The sequence below is a fragment of the Ambystoma mexicanum genome, chromosome 5p, assembly GCF_040938575.1.
Source record: "Ambystoma mexicanum isolate Mex_15411 chromosome 5p, UKY_AmexF1_1, whole genome shotgun sequence".
In the NCBI taxonomy this organism is placed as follows: Eukaryota; Metazoa; Chordata; class Amphibia; order Caudata; family Ambystomatidae; genus Ambystoma; species Ambystoma mexicanum.
Window position 1 is genome coordinate 891,738,800 of NC_090930.1, and position 14,413 is coordinate 891,753,212.

The following is a 14,413-nucleotide window of genomic DNA, read 5'->3' on the forward strand; positions in this document are numbered from 1 at the left end:
ATTTTCTTTCTGGTCCACTAACCTGCAAGGACTAACCACTAATAGTCCCATTCCTGGTATAATCTCCTGCCAGAATAAAACTCCTACCACTACTACAAGTACTTTGTGGTGAGGCTTTATAAGATCATTGATGTGGAAAGTTAATCAACGAAAACCGCTTCTTAGAAAAGTCTTTGACTTTCAACAACAACATTGAAATTCACAACTTCTTCCATGAGGGTACAATACACATTGACACTGCTTGTTCCACTGATTATTTTGCCACATGCAATGCATGGTATATTCCTCTCCCAGGTAAAGCTTTCTACAAGAAGGGTTTCTCTCCTGTCACCTTTGGATTCCTTCTACAATACCAGTTAGCTGTTGGTAAGGTTTCTTTTTCAAGTTTCCACTTTAGGAAAACTGTATCGCTTTTTCTTTCTTTTTCTTTATAATTGCCTTTCTTTGGCTAAGGCAATGCTGGGCATACACTTCCCTTTTAAGAAATTTCCCTCTGTGTAGATTTAATTTGTTTTGTCCAAATATTGTTGCCTCTTTATGGTCCCTCTCTATGTAAGCGTTATGCCAAAAATGCTTTAATTCATTAGTTTGTTATTCAAAAAGGTTGCTTGAAGCCAGCGGTCTATTACGGAGCACGCCAGGGCTACCTAGCAAAGGCCAATTTACCGGTCTTTCCTTGCAATTCCGTTCCTCCCACTGCCACTTTATCTTCTCTCGTCGGGACCTGGGTGCCTGACCACTCCAGTCGCACTCCCGCTGCTTGCGCCTTTTGCAGAGGGAGACTGCTTACTCCTGGCATACTCCAGTGAATGCCAACCACTAGAGTAATACACCGAATTAGGAGAGCTCCTCTATCCCACGGGACAGCCAGTCTCAGCACTGCTTCCCGCTGTGAAATCTCTGCATTTCGTAATCCTGACTGTCTCAGCACTGCGTCTTGCTGGGGAAACTGCGGGGGTTCCAGCATCGTCTTCCTTCTGATTCTGCTGCTCCCACTGCTGCGGTCTAATGGCCTGCACCTGAAGGGGCTTTAAATATTGAAAAGTCCTGCTCAGGTGTGGATCATTAGAAACCACTAGACTGCACACTACAGTTCTGTACCTCTGAGCTCCTCTTTCTCGTCTTAGTACCTAGAGCATTATGGTACTTAATTTCCCTAATGTTCTGATTCTTTGTAACCTTATCTAATTCACTCTGTTTTAAGGATTTATAGAATGTACCTTTAGGGGAGATTTTCAAAGGAATCAATGGTTGGTTCTTGGTTTTATGAAACACTTGTGTATAGGTGGGTTATAATACCATATGATAACTTAAGGTGGAATTATAACTATCAGAAGTAGTGATAATAATTCTCTGATCCTTACATAGATAATTCCCAGGTTAATCATCAGGGTTTTCACCACTAACAATTTGGGTAATTCTGGGAAGCCAAGCCCTTACTATGACAACGAGTCATTAGGTATTCCAGGGCGTGGGAAACCTTACCCTCCGAAGAAGATGAATACTGTGTCTCTCTTAACCGAGTTATCCTATTCCCTTGGTGGCCTTCTCCTACCAGGTGATCCATCCAGCTAACACCACCTTCAGGGTTAGGATCAGGCAGCGGCTGCCTTCCCCTGACCACCTGGGAGGAGACTTTAGGCTGGGATTCTGTGAGGACTCCATAGGATACTTCACAGAATCCAAACGTGCATCACTTATGTGAATCGCGCTAGAAGTTCTTACCCAGAATACACTGCAAAGTTGCAAATTTGACCATAAATACACTATTCACCCACATTTGCAACTGTAAAACCACCGAAACACGTGGGCAACAACGCGTGTCCTACCATCACAGGTTGCCACAGGTGTCCCAATGAAGAAATGTACCTCGTGTGTGGGTTCACTGACCTGGGCGCAACAGGGAAAGACTAAAAAATGGGTACACCAAACTCCCTTGGAAGACCAAATCTGTACTCATTTTGGCCTTGTGGACAACCCACAGATTCAGGCTTGTGGCGTCACAGCCACCGGGGAGAACAGGGAACCTCATACATTTCAGAAAAGAAGACACCTTTGGGAATACAAAGAGCCTTTACTTGCGTTGATTGTTGTAGCATTTCTTACCCAGAATGCATTGCAAATGTGTAAGTGTGGCAAAAGATACACTACTTTCAAATATTTCACACTGGGAAATAACCAAAATGCTTCCAAAACACCACATGTCCTACCTTCCCTCGTTCTCACAGATGTCCTGATGAAAACCAAACCTCACATGCGTGGGTGCGCTTACCCGTGTGGAAAAGGTAAATCATCGGTATACCAACTGCTCGGTGAAGACAAGAATTGATATGAATTGCAAGATCCATTGATCATCGACTCTACAAATGCACCTTATGGCTCTGGGTTCCTCCCGCGGCTATGCCTATCTGACGGTCGCTTGAATGTCAATTGCACTGGGGGACCTGCCGTGGCTGCGGCCGAGTCCTTTGCTGGGACCCTGCTCCCTTAGTCCCCCTAAGGTCAGACGCCAATCAGCACCATTGCAGGAATCATGGGCCTGCCTTGGAGACTTGTTGCTGTCGTGTCCTGGCCTCCCCATTTCCCCAACTCGTGGGGTTCCGGAGGGCCAGGTGCCGGTCGTGCCCCAGTGGTGGTGGTGGTAATGGCAGCTGTGGTGGTATGAATACTTAATAAAACCTTCACCCTACCCTGGGGTAGCTGCCTGTGCTGCCTTTGGTGTCCCACGGCTACCTGCACGGGACGGCCCTGAAGCACAGGCCTCTCAACCACTTCAACGAGCAACCACTCTCCAGGTTGGATTTGGTGCAGATCAGGACAACGCACACTTAGGTGTCTGTGGTTGCTACCCCAGCCTTGGGTGCCTGTCTCCCATGTGGGTCAACCATCCCAAAATCCAGCAGAGACCCGGGGAGCCCTGGTGGGGTCCCAATCACTCCCCGGAGGGAAAAGCTCTAAGGCCCATTCTATTAGACCCTACACCTTCTGATCTCCCTTGAGTGCTTGCAGTAAGGGCCTCATTGAACTAGAGTAGTCAAAGATCCATGATGTGCAATAGTTACAGAGTCCCAGGAACTGCTGCACTTGTTTCACCGTGACTGACGTATTCTGAACTGCAGTGGCTCTCTCAGGCATTACCTTTTGTCCTCTGGGCAATATTACTTGCCCCAAATATACTGCCTCTGTCTGGCAGTATTTCAATATTCCTTTGTCCACCTTATAACCCTTCTCTGCAAGCAGGGTGAGGAGTGTTATTGAATCTCCTCAACAGTGTTCTTTTGAAGTGCTACAGACTAGTAAATTGTCCAAATCCATCTGAACCATCCTGTTGAAAACACCCAGAGATTCACAGTACCCCTGGGAAAACCTCATGTGTTTGAATTTCTAACCACGATATGTAAACGCTGTAAGGTACAGCGAATTGGGGCGTAAGGGGACTGAGAAAACTGCATTTCTTAAATCAATCACAGTAAAGTGGGCCGGCCCAGTAGGAATGTTATAGAGAATGGTAGTGGGATTTGCCATCGCTGGAAACTCCACCTCAACAATGTTATTCAAAGGGCGCAAATCCTGAACCATCCTCCAAATGGACTCCTTTGCTTTCTTTATAGGATAGATGGCCGTATTGCATGGGGAAACGGAAGGTTGTAATATGCCTTGCTTCAACAATGGCATAATGGTCTCATAAATACCTTTTGTTAGCCTCTCTAGATATTGTCTCACACGTGGCAGTATTGCACCAGGTTTCAATTTTATGTGCATTGCTCCAACACGCTTTAACAACCCCATATCATGAGGATTGCTGGTCCACAAGTGGTCCGGCACCTTCTCCAAAGCCTCCTTCCAGTGTTATTATAATAATAGTTCTTTTGTAACGTGCTTATTACCGGAGAGGTTTTTAAGCACGAAAGCGGGATTCAAACCTGTGTTGCTATGCATTGTCTTGCTTCCAAGACAAATGCGTTACCCCTGGGCTATCCTCCCACCCTTTCGTGATGTAGTTCTAACGATGAACATGGTCTGTGGTACTTCCCTTTGTTCTATAGTTATCTGTCAAGGCACCATATTCTCAAAAACCTTCTTGCCTGTGTCTTTGGCATCCTCGAACGTTCGTCGCACACGTCCCTTAGTGATAAGGTTGGATCGATGCGCAAGACTGTGCGCCACTATCCACATTCCTCCTCAGTGCCTGAGAGAACCACCCTGTCATTTTGAATGACCACTGCTTCCAGGAGGATTGTGACAGTGATGCCTGGCGTTACCTCCTGTGACTCATCAGGCTGAAATAGGAATTCAATTGGTATCCGCCATGTCCGATCTCTGTTTTCTGGGGCCCAACTCAACACAACCATTACTCCATAACGGAACAAAGCTGAATGTACAGGTACCCCACTTGTCGCGCTGTCATTGTAATATGCATGCAAGAGCACTACTTCTCTCACTGGATACAAACTTGGGAGTCAAGCATACTATACCTTCTTGCATGAAGGCAATTGTCATAAAGGCCATCGTCATGTTTAGTTTACTTAGGAGATCTCTGCCCAAGAGATTCACTGAGGTATATGTACAATACAACAAGGGAGCAATACAACAATGGAGCAGATACATTTTGTGTACCTACCTTAATGTGTAGAACCTCGGTGTAAGGAACCAACAGGATAGCCCCAGAGAATCCCTGTATGTACATAGTTTTGCCTGAAAAGGAGAACTCGCCTTCCTTAATCCAAGATTTTTTAGACTGTTTATCGATCATAACTGAAAAGGTTTGATCACCTACCTTTACACCTATACAGGATTACCCTTCTGGATGGGTAGTAACAGACAGGACTGGACAGTTGACAGATCCCTATGGGCTGTCCTAATCCGGAACATTTTAGCATCTGAGAGTGGGAAAGGATTCACTCAAAAAACACTTGCTCCAGTATAGTGAGTGACCATTCCTTGGGGTAAAGGATTTTCCTTCCATGCCTGTACTGGTGCATGCACTGGTGCGGTCAGCTGGAACGCATAGGCCTGTGCAGCCCCTGGCACCGGGTTCTGTTCAACCCGTGCCTGCTGTGATTGCACAGAACCTAGGGCATATGGCATGGCTGAGGGTTGCATTTGCTGGGCACATATGTTCAAATACTGTGGCCCGCTCTGACAATCTCATGCCACATATCCCATTCTCCCACATGACCAACACTGAATCCCATACAATCCTCCATAGTTACCTGTTACCTCCCATTGGCCGCTGTGCCGCGCTTCATTCCGCCGAACCCACCAAATGACCCTCCTCCTTGCAGAAATCCTCCCTTACCCCTTGGAAAATTTGTCTTTGATCAGGAGCGCACCCGTCCATCCAACCTTGTGCCTTACCTGGTTCAATATGTCGTTGCTGTCCCGATTTTCCATGCTGTCCCTCTGCAGAGCTGGTAGTCACTGCTCCTTCTAAACAGATCTTGGCTCGTTTTTTTCTGAACAAGCTTGGCCTTAGCCTTTTGTGCCTGCTCTCTTTACCCATTTCTTGCCTATTGTTACAAAAATGCAAAATTTGTGCCTGAATGTCCAGCAAACCCTCAGCCTCCATTCTCACTACCTTATCCAGATCATGCTTTACTTCTTTAGGGAGTCCCTTTGACAGCATGTGATAAAATAAATAGCCACATTTATATCCCACACTTCTCCAGTCTCTCCCCTCCAAATCTCCTGAATAAACTGGATATGTGTAGCAGGATCGTCATCCAATTTTATTGTCTAGGCCTGAATAAAATTGATATCCTGCATATCAGCATACATGACCCGCAGAACCCCACACCCCCAATACCTGTGCCCTGTAATTATTAAAGGTTGCTCCATCATGGATGTTCGTATTCAACTGAACTCACAGATACCCTGATCCCCACCAAAGCTTGTCTGACAGTTCCCCGATCAGAGCCGAGAATAAGCTTTTCATGTCCCCCTATGGCCAACATGACACTGGCAGTTTGCTTTTATAATACATAAATCCAGTTGCTCACCCCTGCAGTGAGCGAAGGGAGTGTCTTCAAATTATTCCGGTCCATGTGCAACCACAGGACATAATACGCCTTTCGCTATCCCTTCTGGAGAAGCGGAAATTGAGTCACACTCGCCTTTACTGGGGCTTTCCCTGTTTTCCCCTTACTGCTCACTACCGCCATACGACCACTACAGCGTGTCCTACGACTCCATGGTGTGATCTCCATCGCTGCTGCTGGAGAGGAAGGTGGTGCTGCTACACCCTGTTCACCCCCTGCTCAACATCAGATTCCCATTTATTCTCACCTTCTGCCCCTGTTACCACATCGCCTGGCCGTTGTATGGGCACAGAAGCATACTCAACACTACTGTAGTGTGTCAGTTCCTGTTCTCCTTGCTCAAGTCCTGTACCCGTAACAGTACTTCACTCTTCAAGGTTTATGTTGACCTTCTTCATGCCTGACCTATCTGGCCTGACAAGGATTTGGCCATGCCTCCAACTTCCTTCTTCTACATCCTTTACCTCCTTATTCACCTCGTCCCGCTCTTCACTTTGTAACAGCTCAACCTCTTCCTCTGCTAGCCTCAGTTCTTCTTCCATTTTTTATGCTCCTTCTTTTCCACATTCTGGGCCTCATTACAAGGTTGCTGGTAAAAAAAGAAAATTGCCAGTGGTACCGTGTTGTTGTAGCACTGCTGCCGGAATCTACGGTAGATTCGGAGTCAGCGTGCACGAACATTCTGGCATGCCGCAAATGGTAGTACCGGCATGCTGGTAACGGCCTCTAAACCCCCGATAGCGGCATCCTCGGTAATACCAGCACCGGAAGCAACATCCTCACGCCGGAACGGGAAATCCACTGGCAGCCATCTTTAAAATCAGAATCCATTGCAATCCCCATCCTACAGGAGTGCTACTGAAATTCAAAGTGCACAGCCAGACTGAGGATTATGTCAGCAACACGAGGAACCGTCCGTCGGTGTAAACCCCGTTTTAGTGAGCCTGAGCTCAATATGCTTGTGGACACACTTGTAGAGCATGCAGATGTTGTGTTTGGAGGAGATTTGCACCGCCCAGCACAGATTAGGAAGAAGGGGATATGGGTGGAAGTGGCCACCAAAGTGTCTGCGGTGGGGACAACACCCCGGACTGTGAAAGACTGCCGTAAGAGGTGGGACGACTTACGTCTCTGTGTCCGAAACCACCTTGCAGCCAAGCACAGCCCGGGGCAGGCCACAGGAGGCGGTGCGCCATCCCCAATAAAACTCCAGCCACGGGAGGAAACCTGTAGCACCATCATACAAATGGAGAGTATTGAAGGGTTAAGAGATGCGTAGACGGGAGCAGTGTCATCGGGAGATGCCGGTGAGTGCCCATAATTTTAATCCCAAATCACACAAATGTAACCCCAATGCCAATGGTGAAGTCCTAATGACAAGTCAGTGCCACCAGGTCCCTGCTGCCTTGCCACACATCAACAGCCTCATTGCACGCATGTACCTGCCAGGAAGACAGGCAACAAACCCCAGTGACACACCCCACATGTCCCCTGTGATGCACACACAAGTGCCATCAGCATGTCCAACAGCTGCCGTCAGCGCTGTGCCACCACATGGCCCAATCCACCTCATGGCAAGATGCACACATCATTGACACCAGTCGCCCACCTGTCACTCCCACCATGTCCCTTCCCACAGACTCAAGATCAATGCAGCAACGTACACAAGTTGACCACATCCTTATCACAATCGAATTGTACGTGTCACAGAGCCACTGCCACATGGCCACAACACCCAAGCCACAGTATCCCAGCCAACAGACACTGTGCCATCCATGTCCACACTGCAAATATGTCCCCAACTGCTTCCCCCACACAATCATGTGTGCACCATGCCATGTCCTACATCATGACAATGCACATGACTTTGAATGTATTAGCTTTGATGTATGTCACATGGAATCACACACATCAATAATGCCCTGCTTCACTGTCCCCCACATGCACATCATCTGAACGTGAGGGTGAGCTAGCCACAGAACCCACCTCCACTGCAGCACGTGGCCAGGGCACAAAATCAACCACCACTAGCTAGGTGCCAGGCACCAGCGCCTCAAGACCAGAATGTGCCTCTACATCTATCGCTCATCCCCTCGCCACCACCATACACCTGCTGCCCAGCAGCCCCACAAGTCTGCAACACCCACGGCCAAGCATCCCTACAAAACACCACCACCAGTGGCCAAGCCGGCACAACAGCCGAAAACACCTGTTTCAAAGGCGGCACATCTCCATTAGGATCTGTATTCCCCAGACCTGAGGCTGCCAGAAGACCCACAATCCCCTGTCCAGAGCCTGCCAGAAGACCCACAATCCCCTGTACGGAGCCTGCCCGAACATCTGGATTCCTCCCCACCTAGCCAGGCACCCCACCCAGAAAGTCCAATGGATGACATAGGAGCATGCAACACCATTGAGGCCACTGGGGCAGGCACACACAGCGATGTAGCACAGGATAAAGAAGCTGTGTTCACTCCCCCAGGCTCCCGCAGCCCACCTCCCTTGCCACTCCCCGGACTGCGCACACATTAGGGACATTGAGGGCTGCCTCAGTTGATCAGTGGAGTGTCAAGAGGCTCTGCATGCCCTGGTCAGCAGATACCTCACTGTGACTGTGTTGACACGCCAGACAATGCAGGACACCTCCCGCAACACTGCGCGTCTGCTCGGCAGGGCAACCAAGGCCTTATACCAACTGGCAAGGCGTGTGCGTGAGGGGAATGAAGTGATGTCATCAATGGCAGAGTCCATAACCAGGGTCGTGACCCCAATTGCCGAGCAACGGTACATCATAACACCACTAGCGTGCCACCAAGCAGCTCCATCCAAGGAAGCCCTGTGCGTCGCTCGCAGAGACTGAATCAGCCACAGGGGCCTCACCCCCATCCTCAATTAGGCCATGTAACCAGTGCATGTGTGGATGTAGTCGTTGGGAAGGGGATAAGTGGATTATGGGGGAGGGGGCAGCGGGCATGTGGGTGGTGGGGGTGGGAGTGGTGGAATAGGGGTTAGTGGGGGAGGGTGTGTTGGGGGATTGGGTGTGGGGCTAGTGGGGGAGGGAGTGTTGGGGCATTGGGTGTGGGGCTAGTGGGGGAGGGAGTGTTTGGGCTTTGGGTGTGGGGCTAGTGGGGGAGGGAGTGTTTGGGCTTTGGGTGTGGGGCTAGTGGGGGAGGGAGTGTGGCCTAAATGCAGGGGGTTAGAAGTGTAAGGTTCAACAAATATAATCTGTACATAGTTCTTCATCTTTAAATACACCTGGTGTAGCAAAAAATCATATGCCTGGACATTGATTCTTGAGTGTGTATCAATTTTATTATGCACAGTGTCCAGCTCCCAGTGTGACCCACGCCCTGTTCCATGTCTTCCACATTCCATCAGAAGTAATTGTCAATTAATGCTTGCTGTGTGGCATGCCCATCACGGCCATGGTGGTGCTGAGGAATCCCAGCATCTTCATCATCCTCATCCTCGGTGGCATCATGTCCATGTCAGAGGGCAGGGGGATGTTGCGCCGGATGCACATGTTGTGCAGCATCGCACATACCAGCACAATTTTGCCCACCTCCTTGGGACCATAGATGAGTGCTCCCCCCGACCTGCTGAGGCAGCGGAACCGGGCCTTCAACAGGTCAAAGTTCTGTTCAATGGTCATGCGAGTGCGTGCGTGTGTGCGGTTGCAGGCCTCCTCATGTCTGTTGTGTGGTTGCCTGATGGGGGTCAAGAGCCAGCCCATCAGGGGATACCCGGCATCACCTGCATGTGAGCAAGAGAAAGGGTACTTGTGATAATTTTGGTCATTCCATGTCACCACAGGCTGTACAGTGTTGTTCACAGAAAAACACAGACACAGGATGACATGACAGTACATGGCAATTCTCATTCTCTGTTGCCCAGAAAGTGTGCGTAGGGATGATCCTTGTGGGGGTGGGGGTGGAGTAGGTGCAGTTGCGGCCATATGGCCCATTGAATGGGAATCTGCACATGCACAAATCATGTCCTACATACCACTGTGGTCTCACTTTTCAGGATTGTGTTACCAATTGAAAAGGAGTGTGCATAAACAGTGTACTCACACATTTGCCTGCTCTCATCATCGTGATACAGGGCTTTCCCCATTATGCATCATACATACACAGGTATCCATGTACATATGCATCAACACATACCCCCATGTGACTAGGTCAGATGTCCATAGGTAGCATGTGGTACAGGTGAAGGGTGGTGGTACTGTAATACGTCTGGGTGGGTGCTAGCATGGTGGAATGATGCTACATTGGATGTGTCCCGCACCTCACTGCCATATTTGGGTGTAGTGAAGAATAGAGCGTTTCGAGGGGATTGGGTTCTCCGACGTATTACATATCTATGACATGTAATGTCCACAGCTGTGCACATTACCTGTCATAGATATGGAATACGTCGGACCATCCCATCAAAAGAACGTTACCAGGTAAGAAAGTAACTTGTTCTTCTGTGTTTCTATATTAAAACCATTGTACTTGTGGGTGTCCCTTAAGGTAACAGGACTGGCATACTGATCTTCGCTATACCAGTGAACTGAGTGCAGCCCCTGATTTTGTGTGTGACAGATGGTTTTCTTCCTGGCGGAGCATTCTGATTTCAGTTCTAGACTTCCCATTTCATGCATTGTCAGTACAGGGTGGTGCATCATGGTACATGTGGTAAAGCTTTTCAAGTGTGCCTGATACATGTGCTGGTGTGAGCTCCAGGTCTGTTTTTCGATTGTATACACGGCTGTGCAGGCATTGCATATCTGCATGCATCAGCTGTGCTTTAGAATCTTGGAATTTACAGATATGCTTCAGGGAACGTGACTGTGTGGTCTTCAACTGATCAATGTGTGAGGGTTCATGGTGTGTATGTTGGTAATGCTGAGGTTGCTTGGTATATTTCCACATCTGACTGAGCATTCTATTGGCCTATCCACTCTCTCTACACTTCATTGCATTCCTGGTTATGTTAATGGGTTTTGCCAGGAGTCATGATGCATTCATGCATGCAGTGTGCACTTGTGCTCCTCATTGATGCAATAGTATGCTATGTTCCCACGCCGCTCATGGCCCACCCAGCAGACAGGTTACCTATGCTGTTAACTGCCCCCCCAGTCAACACCCCTCATGCCCCTGTGGTTACACTCACCCAACAGCCATGTACGAGGTACAGCATGTCGTGCCATGTAGAGGGGCAGCGTCGAGTTCCGCAGCACCATGGCGTCATGTGTGGAGCCAGGGAATCTTGGACAGCAATGCGTTATTATTTTGTGTGCATCACACACCATCTGTACATTCAGGGAATGGTAGAGCTTCCTGTTGCAGTACACTACCTACACACCATGCCGGACCACCAGCTCAATATGTGTGCAGTCGAGCGCACCTATGAGGTTGGGCATGCCTGCAATAACATGGTATGCAACTTTGGTGGCAGTCACCTCCTCTGCAGTCCGTGACAGGCTTATGTGGTCACGTACATGGTTCAGGAGTGCACCTAGAACCTGGGTGAGCACACAGGAGAAGCAGAGTTCTGAAGTTCCATGCAGGTGCCCCACTGTGTGCTGGTAAGTGCCTGTGGCCAGGAAGTGCAGCACACACACTACCTTCAGCAGGGGCGGGGGGTGGCTGTCTGGATGTTGATTACGCTCACCAGGTCATCGTTTATGAGGTCCACTACTGTGGTGATGGTGTCCCTATCCAGCCGGTACAGGGTGTGGATCTGGGCAGTGGTCAGATTGAATGGGCTGGCCCTTAGGCGGGGGATTGGTGGCTGCCTTCTGGGTACAACTGCCTGCACTTTGAGTATGTGCTGGCCCATTCTCGCCCTCCTTCTCCTTCTGTGCATATGCTGCATGCTCTGGCTCACTGCCTCCTCGTAGAGTAGCTGTTCATGCATATACTCCAGCTCCAGTAAAGCTAGTGCTAATGGTAGCATTTTGCCTTTCGGAGGAGTGTGGTGGGTGGGTGTGCTCCTTTTGTGCTGTGCCCGACTCCATTGCCTCCACCTGTGCTGATTGTGGCCACCTGTGGCAGGTTTCTGCACACCAGATTCCTGTTAACGCCTGCACCGCGATGCTGGTGTTAACGGCATCATTGTATCCGTTATTCCCAGCATGTCCATGCCGTTAAGAGCATGTCCGTGCACCTCTTGATGTGCACTAATCTGCGGCATGCCGGTGTCACTTGCATGGCTGCCTCGTGTGAACGCTGATACAAGCAAGAGCGAGGCCGGTCACGGCAGGTCCCTGCCAATGCCGGTGAAACCGGCATCTTGGGTCGTAATGCTCCGGTCCGGTGAACGATGCCGGTACGGTAACACCGCCAACCTTGTAATGAGGCCCTCTTTCCTCTTTTATGGTGGTAAAAGGCACCGCTTCCCCCTTTTTTTTGCCCATCCTCAGCCCTTCATCTAACCTTCCAGATGCTGGTCTCGCTCGCTCTCTCTCGCTCCTCCATTCTTAATCTCTCTGCTAACCTAGCAGTCGGGGGAGTTTTTCCCTTTTCACCTACCGTTCTCAATCTTTCTGCAGCCGTGACCATTGAAGGAGTTACCCTTCCACTTTCCTCGGTATCCCATCTTTCAGAAATAGTAGCTGACCGAGACATTACCTGTGTCCGTCTTGTAACCACTGGAGAAAATATAGGTTCAAACTAGTGGTTCGTATACCCTTCTTTGGGTGATAAAGGATAGCACCCACATGTGGGCGGTGCAGAATGAATTCTCGTACCCACCTTTTTTGGCCTTTCCTCTGCAACTTGAACATTTTGTGCCTTCCCTCCCTCCTCATACATCCTCCATAACGCTAAGATATTTGAATAATTCTCTAGCTTTGATCCCTTGTGCCTAGTGACTAAGAAGGTATACAGGTTTTCCAACATTCCCTTATCATAGGTCTACTAAGTAGGCCAAGAATTGAGCATTTTATCCTTAATTTCCCACACCAATTTTCAATGGTATTTTAAAGTCTTTACCTTATACCCATGAAGTACCGGACAAAAGTGATTAAATGGAGTCTCCATACTTCAACTCCAATTGTATTCCTGAAAATCAATGATCTAATCACTGAAGCCTAACCCGCAGCACAAAATTGCAAACCCCAAGAACCCTTTTTCCTCATTCTCAAATTCTTAAGCTTCCCAACAATCACTCACCTCATTCATTTTCACTACAATCACCTCACTTAGCTGTTCCCACTCTTACACAAAAGACAGCATATGATCAATAAGTACAATGCCAGCCTAAATCCTCTTTGTTTCTTCATCTCTTTTACAATTTCTTTTACTACAATGTTGTCTTTTTCCGATTACGGAAAGATACCCTTCACTACTTCAACTAACCAAGAAAAGAAAATAACAAACTAGGTAAAAATATCACTTCAGTGGGGTTACACAAGCAAAGTGAAGGGTGCAAAGGTACACTCCAAAAAAGTGTATACAGGAGGATTTACTATTAAGATGCTATCTCGACACGCTTTTTAAAATAACAATCTAGGTAAAAAGAAATGGGGGAAAAAAGGACTTGAAACACAGAACAGTTCATCCACTCCTCCAAAAGCACTCACACCTTCCAATCAACCTACCTTATCTGACACCATACATACACGCTTTATTACCCTCCCCGAAAAATGCAAGTCTACAATCCTGTTTTCCCCTATCACCCTCTTGGTTTTCTCACAAAGATGCACTCACCTAAAGTAGATGTCCTCAAACTATCTTAAGCGGTGCTCCTTCAAACTCTATGCACAGCTGGGCCACGGCACCACACCTATAGAGAGCAAGAGGCTTCTAATCAATATGGCGCCTGTATACCTCTCTTTTTTTAATCATGCATGAATAAACTGGTCCCTGCAGAGACGCGCAGCAGCAGATTTGTGCGGACAGGAAACTCCCTGCATCTTGGAAAGCCTGGAGTCCCTTTCTGGTCAAAAAATGTAGGTGTGTACCCTCTGATTTCACTCTCTAATTAAGGCCACCGCTCAATAAGTGAGTGCACGCTTTGTCAGCAAAGCAAGTTTATTATACAAATGGCTGGGAGGGGCTAGACGATTCCTTAGAGTCAAAATTACCATACAAAGGTTCCACATTATATACATTGTTGCAACCTTTAACACACTTCCACATATTTCCTGACAGTCATCCCTCCAGACATGATTGGTTAACCCTGTACAAGGAAATCTTATCCCCTCAAGTTACCACGCTCTCATTGGATGGATCCATCTAAACACTCATTTACTTTACCTATTTGGGTTCTTTCCATAATTGATCATGACATTAGCACCTAGTTACTTATTCATCTACAACAATCCTAATTTATTACAAGCCCCATTTGGTCGGGGACCTCTAACCCTGCACATGGCTTTTACA